Here is a 16,972-nt window from a genome sequence, read left to right on the forward strand (position 1 = left end):
TATCTATTCCTATAGTATTTTCAAATGCTATGTTTAAACGTTTCTTATTCATGTTTTTTAAGCCTTTCATTCCGAACAAGTCTTAGTCTTAGATTCTGCTAAAATTTTACATGCTCTCTCACTCTGATGGATTCAACTCTGTTCAATAGCTGGAATTGCTTTGCCTCGTATACTCATCATCGATAATTGGAACAATCGTTCCAGTGAATTGGCGTCGTTGCTGGATGGCAGACTCTCGTGATAGGTAACCAATTTGTCATCCTTCATCAGTTCTTTTCAAGATAATTTCATCCCTTATTTTTTATTTCGTAGTTGGCTCAGATTAAGCTTCTTTTTTTTTTTTCAAGATAGCAATACAACATGCCATCACAAATATTTAGCAATTTACTACAGTACGTGTCTATACGTAGACAGAACTACTCGAAGCAACCTTCTAACTGCCACTGCTAGTGGATTTGCAAGGAATTATCTCTTCACCATAATGGCAAAGAAGTTTATGATATTTTTTCTACCTTCAAAATTTCAACAATTTTTAGCAATTATGAGTTCATTTGTCCTCTCCCTGATAAAATGGTGATTTCAGATCATTTGAAAGCTGATGCACTCCATTTTCTCCCTTTTCACCGCAATATCATTTCTTTTCATTCCAATGATGCAAACACTGAGACGCATCAACTTATTTGATCATGCACGAAAAGGGCAATTGATCGCCACTCGCAGCAGTGCACATGTATTATCTATTTAATTATTAGCTTCTTTATAACTTTTGTTGAAGAAACTTCTATCGTTCGGATGTTCTCAAAATTGGCCTGACAAAATTGACCTTACCAGTCCATTCATATGTCTCAAAGTTGACCTTCTATCTTCATATCACTTATAATTTGTTGCAAGAGTTTAACATATTTTTTTGTTGAACATAACATTTAGAACGCAAATTTACAGGTCGATATGATGTATATGGAAAACAACAACTTGAGTTGGAGAAAAAAAAACATGCCAATGACAAGGTTTGCAATTTTTCCTCTATATTTTTGGCCATTAAATTACTATTGTCTATATTAATTTTTTATCACTAACCCATCTGGCCTAACATGCTGACAGTTGATTTTTCTTATATTGTATTATGATACCTTTGTATTATCATTAAACTTGAAATGCCAACCTTTATTAACACCATTTTATTAGAATTGGTCACTTTTCATTCATACAAATCATCATAATAAGCAATCTTTAGTTTATCACTTAGAATCCCCACCGCAACGCGCGGGTATGACCTAGTTGAAAGGATGACTTGCCCATTATTTACAGTTAATAATGAAATTTTATTTAGAGACAATTGTATTATTATCCCTGTTCAACTCCAATTGTGATTTTGTCCCTACTTTTTTCAACTTTGTGATTTTACCCTCATTTTTTGAACTGAGGCTGATGGTTGCAACCATTCTGTTAAGATGACTAAGGTTGTGTTCGGCAGCCTGGGTTGGGAACCCATATCCCGCATACGGAAAACAGATCGGTCCATTAGCGCATAATTAATTAAGTATTAGCAAATTTTTTTTTGAAAAATAGATCAATATGATTTTTTAAGCAACTTTTGTATAAAAACTTTTTATAAAAAATACATCGTTTAACAGTTTGAAAAGCGTGCGCGTGGAAAACGAGAGGGGGAGTTGGGAACCAGGGGCAACAAACAAAGCCTAAACAGAGTTGAAATGCACATACTCTCTCCGTCCCCAGAAAACCAACCTGACCCCTCCTAATACTACGAATCTGGACAACATCCTCTCCTAGGTTGGGTTTTTCTTGAACGGAGGGAGTATGCCCTTGCAGATTTGCCCTTTTTGATTACTTTGTTATTTTGCTCATGTTATGACATCATGTTTTTTGACATGATTTTCCCTTGTTTAAATATAAACATTCATTTATTATTTAGTTAAAAAAATGGGTGCAAGAACAAGCCTGACATGATGGAAAAGTATTGGTAAAAATACAACTGGAGTTAAAAACATGGTAAAAACACAAGTACCACTTTTATTTATTGCGTATCATATGAAAAAAGACTAGATGAATCAATATGAATCTCCGCATTGTGTTATATTGCAATCGAGAAGAGTGTTTGATGGCACCAAATAATGAATGCCAAAATAGAGCATAAACTGAAATAAACAGAGTCTACTTCTTCATTCCATTTGTTGCTATGCATTTTGATAGTAAAATCGTCGAGTTGTCAAATAAAAGTGTGCTGTTTAAACCCGTATAAACTTTGCCTCCTCAATGAATGAATTGAAACCCACATCCTAACTTTCTATTGAGTAGTCAAATAAAATTATGTAGGTTAAGATAAGTGCTATGATGTATAAAATCTGCCTTCTTAACATGATTAATGAATTGACACCCACATCTCAACCTTTATCTTGAATTGAAAGTTGAGCCTCAAATGCACTGTGCTATTGTCTATGTTTTACTTTGTCTTTTTCCAATATCTCAGAAACTAACTGATATACTAGCCATGAGTGAATCAATATATACTTTTTTAAGGCTAAATCGGTTCTATTCAAGAACTGTATTGTATTGTTATTATCTGATCATCCAACGTCAATCAGGCTGCAACAGAAAACAAACTGCAATTTACTTGTAGTAAAAGGTCGTCAAAGTTGTGCAGCTATATCATTTTGTTCCATGTCACCTCATATGTATGCTCATACGTGTTTAAACAACAGTGAGAGTGAGAAGACTGGAGGTTGGTCATGCAAGTATGATTGTCTTGTTCATGTTTAACTCCGTACCTCCTACCGTGATGTAAATCATCCATTTCATATTTAGAAGCCTCATTTTCAGTAAATTCATCAATTTCATATTTAGAAGCCTCATTTTCAGTGCGCCCCAGGTCGTCAGGTACCCGGTACATGTGGATTACTGAGTAGTACTAGTACGTATAAATTTATCTAAGTCTTTACCCGGCAGCTAATAGGAGAAAAAATCACAAATTTACATAGCGCGTGAATCTACCTCAACGAGCCAATTTGCACAAAATTTAGCAAATGATGAACACTACGCCACTGATTAAACTCAACAAACAAAGTTGGACCAACAAGCATGCAAACTAAAACCCAAAGCACGCAAGTCTGGGCATCATATTGCTAGACAGCAAGAACAAGAAGAGCAATGGAACACAAAAGTGTAAAAACAAATGTCTCTATAAAACATTTATGAAGGAAAGAAACAAGAAAAGCTTTGTTTTGGAATTAGATGATACTACATCACATGCATGAACATCTGAACTGAAATATCATACATGGCGAAAAGACCACCTTATTTTCTGCATGTCCCAGAAAGATAATGGTAGGAATAGGGGTGCAGATGAACTGAAACGCTTTGGGATCAGAAATTACAAGAGGCACGTTCTAATTTCAAGTTTAACAACAGAATACAAGCAATGTATGTTAGCCATCGGAATGTGATGCAACAATACTGAGGTTAAATGGCAGTACAAAATCTAACTTGTGAAGGACTATTGACTGCAGGCAGACCCATTAGTTCAGTTACTCCTTTCAACGTACATTACTGCAGACATGTCAAATACTGAACTAGCAGACATGTATTCTCTGCTTGGTTTTGACCCGAGAACAATAAACAGTGTGCCATAAAAGAAAACATGTAAAATACCAAGAGTCTAGTCAGTCAATTGTTCTAGTGAACAAACCTGAATCTCAATCTTGACAGGAATGATATGATAAATGGTATTCAATTATATCAAACAAAACTACATCACAGTGAAATAACATCAGCTGCTCGGTCATGGATTCACTGGTGAAAACAACAGATATTTGTCCATGGATCAATTTTAGAATTTTCAAGTTACTATAAGATGTGATATTGCTTAAAAAGCACCATGTTCATGAACTGGATATCAGAAGTACTTTTAAAAAACCGCAAGCATCTGAAAAGGCTAGCAAAATGTCAAATATTTCTGCTTCAAAGAAGAAATCATACCTGACAGATAGCATTACAGTGAGATGGCCTTGTCACAGTTTCAACAGATGAGTTAACAGCCCCAAATAGATTGTTCCCAAGGCCTCCCATCAAGGTACGTCCAACTAAGTAGATGAAGAACAACCATGTGCAACATGTGAATTAGATAAGCATCATACAACAGCACCATAAGCAACAATAGTAAGCTACCCATAAGGCAGATGTGAAAAATGGAAATGAACAGCCTAAATATAACCAGAGACAAGATTCTGTTTTCTTATAGTTAAAAGAGCATCAATCACATATGCACAAAATTAACAATTTTACTTCGCAAGTGTTTAAGTGCTACAAATCGATGATCCTATCACATCAAATGACAGCCCAAAAAATTACAAGAGTTGGTTAACCAGGCTAATGCAACCTGAACTGGTTAAGGTCCAACTAATAGGCTGTGACAAGCATAACTTTTGTCCATGTTTTTTATGGATCGAAAAGAACAATATGAAAGAACACACATAGCCCGTACATTCTAACTTTGCATGAACCAAACATATCTACTAACACATATCAGTTGCTATCACGTAAGCAATGCAAATGGTGTATATTATCATAGTTGAGAAGCAAGAAGCACATTTACGAATGGGAAATTTTGAGGCAACCATTTCATTACCTGATGAACATTTTGACCTCAGGAATGCTGCCAAATTCTTCTTGCGTTAAGCCCTTATGTACTCTTTCCTGAAAGGGGAAAATGGCCACATAAGCCCTTGATCGCAATAAGAGCAGCAGAATCAAACCTCTAAAATCACTAAATTTGGATCAAACTAGCAGAAAATGGTTCACCCATCTAATCTCATCTCATGACACCGGATCAGAAGAAGATGGGGTTCCGCTACATTGCCACGCATCTAGACTACTTTCATGGCATGGCACCTTCAGTCAAATTGAATAAGTATGCACTAGTCGCTTTTATATCCTGAGAATATCCTTTATCCAATTAGAATTACAATAACCTACTAGAACCAATTGGTTCTCGGTGCAGGGAAGCGCATGACCAATGGTTCTTTTTAGATATAAACAAATCCAGAAGATGTTCATTGGAAAGGGTTTAGAGTGAGTTTTGCGCTATCTTGCCATTTGATATTTGAATCCAGTTACCTAAGGGGCCAAATTGGTGTTTGAGCAGTACACAGCATAGCAAATCAAGTATAGGATAACCGTAGATCATATTGCATAAAATGAAAATTACACCAAAGTATCGAGCATCAGCGATAATATACATCTGGGACATGCTTCTGATCTTTATTGTGGAGTATATATATATATATTATATTGTGTAGGAGCTAAAAGTACATTAATGGCCCAATTATCTTCAGCCTTTTGGAAGAAGTTGGATATGAAAACCTTCAGGGCATTGTAGTCCAGGACAAAGCACCATTTTCCCTCCCTTGATCACTTTCCATCTGCCGAGCATAAACACAATATCATTTTTGCCAAGTTAACAAATAATTAAGAATATGTGTATATAGAAGAGCTATTATATTAATATTAAATTTACATATTACTTGCACAACAAATTGTTTGCAAAATGAGTGTACATGTTTTAATACCGATAAAAATGATCTCGAAGTTTTCAGCTAAATGGGCTAGCTGTGAACTGATTAGGTAATAATATCTCTGCAAGAGTAGTATGCAATGTATACTTAAGTAGACATGTGGGGAAAATCATGTGCAAGTTGGGAGTGCAGGTTTTTACCTATACTTGGTGACTAAGCAATGGAGGAAGATCGCCATCTGCAGCTTGGCGAAATCGGCACCAACACACAAGCGCCGTCCCCCTCCAAAGGCCATAAAATCCTTGGAGGCGCCACCAGCTGGTTCAGCAGTATCCTGGACAGTTGTGCACACTTCAACTTTGAAGGCACAATGCTATCTATAGGTCACACATTTCTGAATTTCTCTCACTAACGCATTCCATTCTAGCATGGAAACTATATATAAGATGTGGAAAACATTTCCATTATCTTAAAAAATATACTCCCTCCGGTCAAGAATACTTGACGCTTAGGAAAAACAAAATGACCCACGCTTAATACATTTTAGCTGTCGGAAGCGTGAAGGATTCTTGACCAGAGGGAGTACAAGGCGTGTGGGAAAAAAAAGAGCGTTTATGACATTCTGTCCAAAAAAATACTTTGTCATGGAACAAATATGTAACATGTGAGAAAAACAATAATGCTTTATTTGATATTTCAAACGGGGAAAAGTAAAGTATAGTGGATCAAGACCACAGATAACACCATTAGAGTATACAAATTAAACTTAATTATTTGTTACTGAGCTATGGAAAATTAATTAATTTCATTGAATGAAAAGAAAATTCCTTTTACAAACCTTCCATCTCCAAGGATTGAATATATTTGGGTCCTTGTATACCACAGGGTTTAGGTGAACAATGGAAGGGGAAATCATAATTTTTTATCCTTTCGGGATAGCAAAACCTACACAAATTATACAAACATATTTAGGAAAAAAATGTTAATTAGCTATGACTTATAAACATTGATCGGCTATTCAAGGCGCTACGTTTTCAAAAGTATGATTTCCGAAAAAAACTTAATGCATGGATCAGTATTAGTTTTGATAAATTGTTCTAATCGAATTTTTAGATTTATAATATATAATATTTAACTCATCCACTTAAATGCAATTATCTTTATATAACCCATTCAAGTACCAAAGCTACACATGTACTCCCATCGTTCTCAAAATGATTCTTAGAATCCATGCATGGCGCAATAGATTCTAAAAGTGTTTTCCAAAAAAAAAAAAATGCTACTATATATATATACGTACTTCTATTATATATATATATATATATATGCTTGTATTAGTACTTGTTAAAAACAATAGCTTTTTACCTTTTATATGAACATCCTCTGTGGCTTTTCTGAACATCACCGGCGCAATGTTAGTAAGCCTTAAGGCTTCATGTATAACCTACAAATAACAAATAATTAAGAACAGATGACATGCGCATATTATAAAAGGATTTATATACATAAGTGAATTGGTGATTTTTTTAAAAAATAAAAATGCAAGGAAGTTAAGTCATATACATGAGATGTAAATTTCATAGATTTGTATTCCTCCCATGTGATTTCAGAGTTAAGATCGGGCCTTTTCTTTTGGATGTAATCGTGCTCCTCCTGAAAGCACCAAATATCATTAATTTGTTCAACAAAATGTATCCTACCTTACTTGAAGAAATATCATTACCACAGTAACTTGTTGAGAAAAGAAAGCACTCGTATCAAATATCAACATTCACATTCTTAATTAATTAGAGCTCTTATGTATATATATGTCCACTACATAGCTAGGTTTCACATCTCAATATAATTAATTGTCACAATCGCGAAGGGATAGCAATGAGGAAAGTAATTAAACATCACTACTACCTCCATTTCAGAGTATTTGTCATCTACTCCCTCCATCCAAAATTATAGGGCATCCCCTTTTAAAGGAAAATCAAACTCGGTAGCTTTTGACTAATAATCATACTAACTATATTTATACTAAGTATTATGCATGTTATATCACGAGATTCATATTTTGAATTACTTTCATGTGATGCTAATTTCATATTTGTTGGGATTATATAATGGAATAAAATACTGGTCAAAGTATGCTATTAAAGACTGTGTAAAAAAATATAGGCCTTATAATTTAGGATAAAGAGAGTATATCTTCTGTATACTTACAATATGGACTAAGCATCTAAAACTGAACGTACAAATATAGCAATTATTAGTGCTCCAAACATGCAAGTACGCTACATTAACCCACTGAGCACCTAAAACGCATCATGTAAGCATAGTTATTATATCTACAATTTATGATATTGTAAGACTCAACACACAACCATGGTAAATCATCATTTCATCACATCGTTTTTATAGTATTTCAACCCAAATCTATCTGTCATTTTTACAACATTTAACATATATTCATCCATATATATTCCACAACAAAACGTGGGTGCATTTAGTTCTACCAAATCTCACACCAAACGAAGAGCTGCGGCAAATTATACAGGTACCCTAATTAATTACATCCTAATCATTTCTTAATGCAGTTATTAACCTGGATTAATATATTTTCATTGCTGTATTAATGAAGGATGAAGATATAAGGGAAAAATATATGGTGGATATCCCAACATAGATAAAAACTCATGTAAACAACAACTAACAAGTCATCTAAAATACAAAAACAAATCCCATGTGTAATAAGATGATAATGAATAGTTGTGTAAATTCTTTTTTCCAATTTCGACTTCATTTGTGAGATAAAAAAAAGACTAATTTCAAACAAATCTACAGTACTATTTTCTGGTTCATAATTTGTCATTTTTATATGTTACAAGGTAAGTCAAGTTTGGATAAGATTTCTTATATGGCTATTCATCATTTATGTACACGTGGGATTTTTTGTGCGATTTTAAATGACTTTTCGGTGGTGGTTTACACAAGTTTTCTCCTAGGTCATGTTTCCACCATATATTTACCTAATATAAAACGTCACATCTAAAAAGCTTTAAAATGAGAGAAGAATAAGAATTTTCATTAAACCTTAGAAAGTTAGAATGACAAATAATCTGAAATGGAGGAAGTATTATTACAGTAGAAGTCTACTAGTCTTGAAATGATTTCAAGACTTATTATACGTACTGTTAGTTCTTGCAGGGCCTTGGGATTATCCGATAGAAAACACAATATTGCAGTTATTCCGGATGCCGTGGTCTCGAAGCTAACAAACAGCAGCAAGAAAATCAAGTCCAAGGCGACATTTTCGCTCATTGCATGCTTCTCCTCCTTGAGCTCCTCGAGTAGAACATCGAAGAAGTCAATGCTTTCCTGGCGGCCTGTTGCTTTCTTCCTCTCGTCCATCATTTCTTTCAACATCTTCATGACATTCTTCCTTCCCTGCAGGGATCGATCGGATTGAATCCATCGTGCGCTAGTATAGCTAATACAATATTTCGATCTGTCTCCGGAATAAGTTATGTATGCTCATTTCTTTGTAAAAAGAGTGGAAGCTTTAATTTGCTGATATTACAAACTAATATTATAATATAGGATGATCATGCAACATATATACATCTGCACTTACTCTTGTCAACTTGAACCTAGAGCAGAGAAAAAAAATGCGTTGCAGGTTAAATTCATTCTCTCAGAGTACCCATGGATGTCATATCTCTGTAGACGGCTTAGTACAATAGGCTTGTCTGTTGAAATTTCCATTTTCTTTATAGCCTGAGTTGGTCTTCTTAATTTCTTTGGGTAGCTCAGAATTTATCCTATCACCCTATGTTCTTTTTATTTACTTTTTTCGTTTTAAATTACCTGTCAGCCTGGGTTAGTTCTAAGTCAAACGTGTCTATCATTGATCATTATTTTTTTAGAAATCCATATAGTTTAACAACGCACGAATTATATATCATAGAAGTATCTCTCATGGTAAATATAAAAGTATAAATCTTATGATGTCGAACTATATGAGTTTATAGAACTTGATAGTTGAACATAAAAATTTTTAAGATGATAAATCTAGAACAATAGTTATAGAACTTGATAGTCAAAGATTAATATTTTTAATTGATGATAAATCTAGAACAATAAGTAATTTGAAACGAAGGGAGTAGTTAAAAACCTATTGGTTGTGTATAAACCATTTCTTTTTTTTTAAAAAAATATATATGAATGCAAGTTGATCTATATTTGCACTAATTATGTAACTGCATATTCTTAGTTTCTCTTTTCAGTGAGGATATGTAGCTGAACTATATAACCGCACTGTACATCTAATTACTAGTTTATGGCGCATCAAATTCATATGCATTAATTTACCTGCATACATTTGTAGAATAAAGTGCCAGGAATGCATAGTGGAAATGATAGAAGGCCCTGAATGAAATCATCGTATTGTTTCCACATCTTTCCGTCTGAGGTCACGGAGTCATAGCTGATTAACTTCTAGGCTGTAATGCTGCATATCATCTGCAATATATTGTAGTGATCTAAAGAGTCAATTGTGTGTATACGTAAGTGTAGTGGATCCATCACTAAAGTAATTGCGAAATGGGTGAATCATTCTGTATTATAGCTACGTAGTTACTACATGTTTATTTGCTTTGTACATATAACACGTTTCTTCTTTTAACTTATTAACCGCGACAACCTCCCCTACGTAGTAAAAAAAAAGTCTCGTCATTGCTTTCTTTATAAATATATTTTTTAAAATTACTAACCTATGTCCCACTAAATAATGTTTCAAAACTAATATACTTTTAATTTCTCATATATTATAATACAAATTTGAATTTTAATTACATGATATTATTTTCATCAAATAAAATTTTTATATTGGAATAATATATAATTAGTCAAATATTTGAAGATTGAAATCTACAAATACACGCGTGTCTTATTCTGTGACACATAGGGAGTATTAAAACTATAAGAACGTATTATTGTGACAAATATAATATACATGTTTTACATATTAAATCCAAATATATTTAGTATATTAATGATTTAAGATTAGACATTTCACTTTAAGATCATTCATTCAAGAATTGTCTCTTCTGAAATATTTCATCAGAGCCCATAACACCTTAAACTTTTTTTCTCATTTTACAAGGTTCACTTCACTGCTTAATAACATTTCTCTTTGTTTCTCTTTACAAGATTCATATTTTAAGCTAACTCTTTCATGTTATAGATGACTCCATTGTCGAAGTTTCAAATTTTTTTTTAGAATTTTTATGATTACTTGCTTGAAATATAAAACCTCAATGTTTAAATCAGTCTTTGTACTTTCAAACCTATGTAAATATAGTGATAAAAATTCTAAAAAATATTGAGAAGTAAGTTATATATAACGTACCTATCAATGCTACCAAAATTTAGGGTAAAATACGACTTATATATAGATAGGGAAAAAAAGAAAAATTCCATTAGGGGGTAAAGTGAGTTGTTTCCAATAGTTCGTAAGTGTAAAATGGGCTTTTTAAAGGGGGTTTAAGTAATCTGATGAGATAGCTGGTGGGAATAAAATAAACTTGTTTTTTTTTTCTTTTTATGGTTGACCTATCAGACATACGCTTGAGGCTGCTTCCTTCAATTCGATGCTTGGGTGATGAAGCCATGACAAAAGACTGGCCTCCGCCGTTTTCTGCATATCCTTGATCATGTCTCGCCGGAGATTCTCAGGGCCAAATAGCCGGAACACCATGTTCTTGATGTACTTGTGCGACGACCCGAGCGTGGTGATGATGCTGTCAGCACCAATGATCCGCATGATCGAGTCCGGGTACCACATCCGGAAAGCCTCCCCTCTTGCTGGAACACGAAGTTGTTCACTTCCGGGTCAAGAGACACGATCAGATCTTCGCCGACAATGTTTGTTCTGAAGACCGGACCATACCTAAAACATGCACAATTGAGTGTTAGCATACATATTTTTATCGGTCACTATGTTGTGCTGTAGATTTTTGAGTTATATGTGATGACTTTCCTTAACCTCTCTTAGTATAATATATGTAGTATTAAATAAATAAATATAATTTATAAGGAACAAAAACACCTAGCATGTATGCTATGATAAGTGGAATAATCTATGTATACCTATTTAAGTGTAGTTTGAGTGAGTTATCACTTTAACTAGAAAGATCTAACCATTTATTATGTGGATCTTGAGTGAGCTCCTAGTGAATCTTTGACATAAAATTTATTTTCATATTTAATATTTTTTGTTGAAAACTTAATATAGAATTGTATCCATCTTAAATAGACTCTCAATTTAGTGTTTTAGTAATTCAATTTTATAATTTTGAAATTAAAGATTACCAAGTTGTAGTTTGCATGGACCTTCCTTTTTTTTTTTACCAAACTGCTATAGTTCATAATATAATCAACAGATTTAAGATATGCTTAAATTAAAATTTAGTACTTATATGGACCAACTTTTTTGGTCTACAAATACCATCGTATTTTCATTGTCACGTCATTCTCAGATAAAATGGTATTTTGCAAAACTCATGTATCTCTACAATGGTATTTTGTAAATTTTCTTTATTACAAAATCAACACTAATCCATGAAGAGAAAAAGGAGCATGTTGCTAATTTCTTCTACAACATCCAAGACGATTCTTTTTAAATTACTAGTTACATGCTGCCTGCCTGTACGTTGTAATGGATCTAGCTCATATAATTAGGGGGGCCAAACAAATATAACTAGGTAAAACCCCATGCATTGCTGTGGGAATTTAGTATGATAACAATAAAAAATAACGTGTAAAATAGCTAGATAATATCAGATTAAGTAAATTAATGTGGTTTATGATAATTTAAATTTAAATAGTATGTAGAATGGTGATTCAAACGTAAAAAGTAAGGTGGTATGACTTTATGGAAGAAGAAAAGTAGGGAGATAGTTTGGACCGTAGATTAATCATCTAAAGGCTAAAAATAATTGATGTGATATGACTTAATTAGAGGGAAAAATGAGAAAGATAATTTGGACCATAGATTAATCATTTAAGCACTAACTAAGTGAGGATGAACTATATAAGTATATAGGATATCATAAAACATAATAAAGATATACATTGAAACGTTACGTGAATTATGTTGGATGATAATTTAACATGTTTATATTTGAAATGCTCTTAAATTATAAAAACTATAAAGATATAGCATGTTTGCATGATGTTTAAATGGGATGATTGTTAGTGGATGATGATGTGGCATCTTGTTAATTAGTGAATGATGATGTGGCATCTTTGCATGTTAAGCTTAAAGAGTTAGTGGGGGATAACTTTACAGTAAGATAGGATTAGGGATGTATGGGAGAGTGATTGAGGATAAAACTTTGGATCCGGTAGTTACTTTTCATGTACAAACACACTAGGAAGGAGGGGATGAAAGGAAAAACACTCCACTTTAAAGATAGTAGAGATATAACGTTGTACTACCTTCGTATCAAAATATAGCAGTTTTTTTAAGTTCAAATTTGAATTAGAATATTTCTAGTTCATATTTAAACAAAAAGGTATCTCAATAGAAAGAGGTAAGAGGAAGTACGTGTTTAATCTAATAAAGAATATGTTTCATCTCATCTTCTATGTTTAACTGTACACTCGAGTATCTAGGTTCTACATATATATTAAGTTTACTGAAATATATTAGGTGTAAAAATTGGCACAACGTAAAATCCCCTATGTGAAAGGGAGAATGGATTGTTTCGGGGAGAGTTACTCACTTGCATGGTATCCCAGGGCTCAAATATTTTGCACTAAAATTTAGGGTTTAGCTCGACGGCTGTCTTGGAGGTATGTTTCTTTTTGGTAATGTTTTTTTGGAATTTTAATTTAACAAGCTAGTAGTATTAATGTTTCAATTATGAACTTCTCAATATTTCCGTAACTTTAAAAAATAATTCTCCAAATGTTATTCTTTCCAAAATATTAAACTATGTCCTATCCTATCCTACAATACAAATATCATTGTGTTAGAAAAATAACCCATGTTATCGTAGAATATGTATTTCCTTGTAATTAACACGGTATAACCATAAACATAAACATGTAGAATATGTTTATATTTTTACTTATCAAGACGACGTTTGAAGAAGCCGAGCAGCTCAAGGGAGGGGCTTTGGGAGAAGAAGTCGAGGGTCTCGCCCAGGATAGGGAGGCCCCTCGACCCTGGCGGCAGCTTCCCTTGTACTAATTTACTGGAATACTGGTGTTCCGTTTGATGACCAACAAACGGATCAACAAGGCAGCTAACACAGTAGCAGTGAGACCAAAGCCAGCCATAAGGAATTCCATTTTCCTGTGAAATGTACATATTTACACCCAAATTTGGCACCTAGGATTAAAATAGAAAAGATTGCCAAAATTTAGAAGTCTACCGGTTTCCTCCGAGTGGGCCGGTCTGACCGCCGTGTGTTGGGCGGTCAGACCGCCGGTTGAGGGCCGGTCAGACCGGCGGTGTGTGGCAGGTCTGACCGGCAGGGCCGAGTCCGATTCTGTTTTGTTGGGTCTCGAGGTTTCCTTGCTTGGGAAGGCATGTTTCGGGTTTCCTTTGGCTTCTATCCCGAGTTGGGCATGGAGGAGAGCCTGTAGAGGGCAAGACCAACCCCTATATAAGGGACATGGCCGGTTCATTGTAAAAAACCAATCTACTATCAATCAATCGAATCATTTTTCATATTGCTTTTAGTTTTCTTTTAGTTTGTCCATCTTTGTCGGTTTACGCCGTAAACCGTCCGCCACCGCTGCGAGAGTGCGACACCTCTTTGTAGGTTTGTCCTGAAAACCTTCCGTTTTGCCCACGAGACGGGTAGTTATCTAGAAATCGGCTCCGCTAGCCGGTTTAGTTATCAAAACCCATCTAGGTTTAGCTCTTTGCTAGATCGAGGTAGTTGGCGACTCTAGGATCACCGCAAGGCATAAAGTGCTGCGATCGTGCTTGTCAACTTGTCACAAAAAGTTGCCAACACGATTTTTGGCGACTCCACTGGGGAGGAGATCCGTTCATCGTCAACTCAACTTCGACTTCGCCATGACGAAGCCGCCATCCAAGACAGAGGTGGAGCCATCCAATATGATCCCTGTCACATTGGATGACTTCGAAGGAGAAGATCGTAAAGCTATGGAGGAGTACATCAACGAGCTCACGCGGGAGGCGTTGATGAGGGCAAGCACTAGGACTCGTCAAGGCGTGATCATCAAGCCCGGGCCACGTCCTAAGCTCGCTCCCGACTCGGTAAGCAATGATGAGGTATCACAATCTATCCAACAACAAATTGCATCTACAATAGATTCATCTATGCTTGTTTTTAAAGATCAATTAGATGCAACTTTTGAGGGTAAATTTGATGAGTTTTTAAGGGTTAAATTCGGCCCTCTTTTGGCCGATCACATGTTAAAAAATAAAGCCTCTTCCACTGCTAATCAACCTCCTATAGGTCAAACCGAAGGAACAGCGCACACGGCCGGTCCGACCGGGCCTGACGGCCGGTCAGACCGCGACGCAGCCGTCGGTCCGACTGGCCAGACGGCCGGTCAGACCGGGTATTACCCCGGCGGTCAGACCGGGACTCAGGCCGGTCTGACCGCGCCTCTGGATGCCGGTCAGACCGGGCATTGGGCCGGTCAGACCGGCGCAATTATACCAATACAGGGGATAGATCCAATGACTAATGCTAGTTATTTGTATCATCTTAGAACATCTGATCCTCCTGTATCTACTGCTACAAGCAATCCCCAAGTTCCCCCACATGTTCCTAATGCCTATAATGATGTTGCTAGGGGATATCCTCCCGATACTAGACAAGGCCAATATAATCATATTGCGCCACAAACACAACCTATTAGGCCACCAAATCTACCGCCAAATCAACAAGGGCCTAATAATATGGAGGATATAATTAGTGATATTATGAGGAATAGATTCGGGATCAAAACTAGGAATCGTGCTAGAACTTACAAAAAGCCGTATCCTGATTATTATGATAATGCGCCGTTTCCTCGTAACTATAGAGTTCCCGAATTTGCCAAGTTTAGTGGTGAGGATGGTAAGACCACATGGGAGCATGTAGGTCAATTTTTGGCGCAATGTGGTGAGGCTAATAGTGATACTTTTAAATTGCGCTTGTTTTCTTTATCTTTGTCCGGTAATGCTTTTACATGGTTTACTTCTTTACCGGCAAATTTTATTCATACTTGGGCTCAATTAGAAGAAAAATTTCATGATTATTTCTATACTGGAGAAACTGAGCTTAGGTTATGTGATTTAACATCGGTTAAACAAAAGTATAATGAATCTATTGTTGATTATATTAAGAGATTTAGAGATGTTAGAAACCGATGTTATACTTTGAATATAACTGATAGAGATTTGGCTGGTCTTGCTTTTAATGGTTTAATTGCTCCTCTTAGAGAAAGACTAGATGGCCAAGAATTTCTTGATGTTAGTCAACTTATGCAAAGGGCTCTGGCTCAAGAAATCCGGGTTAAGGATAATAAAAAATTTGCTAGACCATTTGACAAAAAGCCTAATGTTAATGTAGTTGATTACCCTGAGGCTAGTGATAGTGAGGAAGAGGGTGATCATGATATTTATGTTGCCGAATGGTCATAGACTAATAAAAATAAGCCTTTTGTTTGTTCTAACCTAATGCCGACTCCTCGCAAAGATCGGCAAAGTGAGGTTAAATATAGTTTTGATGTGGCCAAATGTGATAAGATCTTTGATTATCTTTTACAAGAAAAACAAATTAGATTACCTAAAGGCCATGTCATACCATCCCAAGAAGAGTTGAAGCGTTGAGCATATTGTAAATGGCATGATTCTCATTCTCACTCTACTAATGATTGTAATGTGTTTCGACGACAGGTTCAATCGGCCATAGATGAAGGACGATTGAAGTTCACCAATGGTTCCAAGATGAAGCTTGATGATGATCCTTTTCCGGTGAACACAATTAATTTCAATGATAAGAAGGTGTTGATTCGGCCGGAGAAAGCCGAATCTACTAAGGGAAAGGAAGTGGTCATTGGTGAACCTAGGCCTAAGATGATAGTTCCAAAGAATTCGGAGGTTGGTATTTGGAAAGAAAATAAGAGTGGAGCTTCAACTTCTAAGGCCCCTAGGAAGACCAAGTTGACTTTTGATATGCTTTTGGAGAAATATGAGAGGCAAGGTGGTGAGAAGATTCGCAACAAAGGGAAAAGACCAAGATCACCTCTTAGAGAGCGCTTTGGTCATTCACCAAGATGATCGCATTCACCTCCATATCATCATCCACAAGGCATGTCATGGGGTTCTTATCCAATGCCGCCGCCGGGTTATCCTTATCCTTACTTCATGCCATGGGGAGCAACGCCGCCAATGTTCAACCATATGCCTCCAATGCAATTCAACC

At 35.5% G+C, this 16,972-nt stretch overlaps 1 pseudogene; it reads right to left on the bottom strand.

Moving 5' to 3' along the window:
• Positions 1-5,344: 5,344 nt before the first annotated feature.
• LOC107277423 (cytochrome P450 87A3-like) lies at positions 5,345-13,890 on the bottom strand (annotated as a pseudogene).
• Positions 13,891-16,972: the final 3,082 nt, after the last annotated feature.

This window comes from Oryza sativa, chromosome 12, assembly GCF_034140825.1.
Source record: "Oryza sativa Japonica Group chromosome 12, ASM3414082v1".
In the NCBI taxonomy this organism is placed as follows: domain Eukaryota; kingdom Viridiplantae; phylum Streptophyta; class Magnoliopsida; order Poales; family Poaceae; genus Oryza; species Oryza sativa.